Source organism: Triticum dicoccoides, chromosome 3A (genome assembly GCF_002162155.2).
Source record: "Triticum dicoccoides isolate Atlit2015 ecotype Zavitan chromosome 3A, WEW_v2.0, whole genome shotgun sequence".
NCBI classification, from domain to species: Eukaryota; Viridiplantae; Streptophyta; class Magnoliopsida; order Poales; family Poaceae; genus Triticum; species Triticum dicoccoides.
The window spans coordinates 59,237,659-59,241,086 of record NC_041384.1 but is presented as its reverse complement, the minus strand read 5'-3'; positions in this window follow the sequence as shown (position 1 = coordinate 59,241,086).

Here is a 3,428-nt window from a genome sequence, read left to right as displayed (position 1 = left end):
AATTCATATACTCATAATCCACTCGACCGCCTCCGGGCTCCGAGACGTAGGGCTGTTACTTCCTCCGAGAAGGGCCTGAACTCGTACATCCTTTGTGCTTACAACCTCTCCATAGCTAGGACCTTGCCTCTCCATACCTACCCCCCACTCTACTGTCAGGCTTAGAACCACGACATCTGGATCTTCAGAGGTAGTCCTCTTCCTCCCCCGGGGCGATGGAACTTCAGATTCTTCCCCTTGGTTATCCTCCCTCATGGAGGCGCTCGTTCCCTCGGTTGGAATAGGTAGCGGTGGAGGCCCGCTTTTGCCCCCTTTATTCTCCCCTTCGTCTTCCCTTGAGGGCACCGGGCAAGGTGCTGGATTGAGCATCTTTTCCAGCACCGGATTGTCCAAGCCTTCGGGAAGGGGAGCCGAACACCGGATCATCTTCGCCCTTGTTATCCAGTCCTGGTCAAAGAGCGGTTCTTCATAATGATGTCATGATAAAACAAAGACAGTGTGTTCGACTAAAGGACTACTTACTTGGGCCGCGGTGCGGTTGCTGCTTAGGCCCACGTCCTCGGTGGTGTCTGGACACTCTATTTGGGGTCCGAAGAACGACTTGTACATCTCCTCGTGCGTCAGGCCGAGGAAATTCTGAATAGTGCATGGTCCTTCTGGGTTGAATTCCCACAAGCGTAGGGGCCAGCGTTTGCAAGGCTGGACTCAACGAACCAGCATGACTTGCACTACCATAACCAAACTAAAATCTCCTCGAAGAGATCTCGGATGTGGCTCTGCAGTATGGGCACATCCTTGGCTGGACCCCAGGTCAGCCCCCTGCTGATCCATGACATCAGTTGTGGTGGAGGGCCCGAGCGAAAGACAGGGGAAGCTACCCACTTGGCACTTCTGGGAGCGGTGACGTAGAACCACTCCCGTTGCCATAATCCGGACATCTCTGGAAAGGAACCCTTTGTCCACGGAGCTCCAGCGATCTTGCTTATTAATGCCCCTCCGCACGCTACATGCTTCTCCTCAACCGTCTTCAGCTTCACATCAAAGGTCTTGAGCCACATGCCGAAGTGAGGGGTAATGCAGAGGAAGGCCTCACATACGACAATAAATGCCGAGATGTGGAGAAAGGAATCCGGGGCTAGATCATGGAAATCAAGCCCGTAATAGAACATCAAACCCCTTACTAAGGGATCCAGAGTGAGGCCTAGTCCTCGGAGGAAGTGGGAGATAAACACGACATCTTCATTGGGTTCAGGAGTAGGGACGACCTGCCCTCGGGTAGGCAGCCGATGCGAGACTTCGGCGGTCAAGTATCTTGCCTCCCTCAACTTCTTGATGTCCTCTTCCATGACGGAGGAGGGCATCCACCGACCCTGGAGGCTGGATCCGGACATGATTGAAGGTTCGAAGCACCTGACCTGGGCTTTGGGTGTTAGAACTCGAGGCGGGGGAAGGATTCCATTGAGCACGATAGGAAAAAAGTAAAAGCCTTGACCCTTTATAAAGAGGGTGAATATCAAGCGTCCTCCTCGTGGCCGTTTGGGACTTGCCTAAAGTCTAGGAGTCCTAGGCGCAGTTGGGTTACCCACGCCCGTATTGATGAGAATCCCGTAATAAGGGGGACACGATCTCTGCTTTGACAAGACGTGTCAAGAAATTGCCTCGCATTATGTGCGGGGATAGAAAAACGGTTCGAATGATCACCACGCCATGGCATGATGTCATGTTGCCAAAATGTGTCAGTAGATTAGATTTGTGGAAATATTATTCTCTCTACGGTGGTATGTGGAACTTATTTTGCAGGGTCTGACACTATCCTTTTATTCGAACTCTTCTGTGGTGTATCCGAAGGAGGAACCCGCCTTGCAATGCCGAAGACAACACTATGCGCCGGACTCATCGTCATTGAAGCCTGGTTCAGGGGCTACTGAGGGAGTCCTGGATTAGGGGGTCTCCGGACAGCCGGACTATATCCTTTGGCCGGACTGTTGGACTATTAAGATACAAGATTGAAGACTTCGTCCCATGTCCAGATAGGACTCTACTTGTCGTGGAAGGCAAGCTAGGCAGTACGGATATGGATATCTCCTCCTTTGTAACCGACCTTGTGTAACCCTAGCCCCCTCCGGTGTCTATATAAACCGGAGGGTTTTAGTCCGTAGGACAACATACAATCATACCATAGGCTAGCTTCTAGGGTTTAGCCTCTCCGATCTCGTGGTAGATCAACTCTTGTAATACCCATATCATCAAGAATAAATCAAGCAGGACGTAGGGTTTTACCTCCATCAAGAGGGCCCAAACCTGGGTAAAACATCGTGTCCCCTACCTCCTGTTACCATCTGCCTTAGACGCATAGTTCGGGACCCTCTACCCGAGATCCACCGGTTTTGACACCGACAATCCCCAAGGTCGTGAATGAGGCCATCATCTCCGCGTTCTCCGACGACATTCGTGATGTCAAGATGAAGGAAGAGCTCGCCATCCACGAGGAGCTCTGCATGTCTCAGGAGCTGTTCAACCTGGCGACCAAGTGCGCAAGAGCTGAGGAGGGGCGCCTTTCCCTCCTGGAGCTGTCAGCCGTGGGCACAGAGTAGAAGAAAGCCGAGGCCAAGGATGTGAAGCGCAAGGAAGCGGTAGTGCTAGCTGTGGAGCCCGACACCAAATGGGGCAGAGATCAGCCCAAGTCATCCAAGAACAGCCGACCATTCTGCGCCTTCCACAACCTGAACACCCACAACACTTGCGACTGCCAAGAGCTCTGAGCCCTACATGAGGGACGCTACGGTCGACGCCCTGAGCGCGGCGATCGAGGCTATGGCTGTGGAGGAGGACGAGGAGGCGGACGCTGGGACGACCGCGGCCTCTGCCAGGAATGGTGCGATAGGCCTCGTGAGGACCACTAGCAGGACCACCCTCGCGAGGTTCCCTGGAGGGACTAGCCTCGTGAGGATTGCCCACAAGGAAACACCGGTCTTCCTCCACTGCCGCCACCAAGAAGGAACGACGACCATCATCAGGATGAGGGGGCTGGGGGCTTCCAGGAGCCGCGTGCAATCGCCTGCATCTTGGGTGGCGCCCAGGCCCCAGCCTCTCAGCGCATCTTCAAACGATTCGCTCGCGAGGTGAACGCGACGCTCCCCAAGCTTGAGGCCGCGCGCCCGCTCAAGTGGTCCCAGTGCGCCATCACTTTCAACTCGGCAGATCAGCTCAAGTGCGTGGCCACCGCCGGTGTCCTCCCGATGTTGTGTTCCCCAGTCATCAGCAATGTGCAAGTTACCAAGACTCTCATCGACGGCGGTGCAAGACTCAATGTCCTGTCCGTTGACACTTTCAACAACCTCCAAGTGCCATATGAGCAGCTCCAACCTACCAAACCTTTCTTGGGAGTGACCGATGGCTCTACCACACTGATAGGGCAGGTCCGCCTG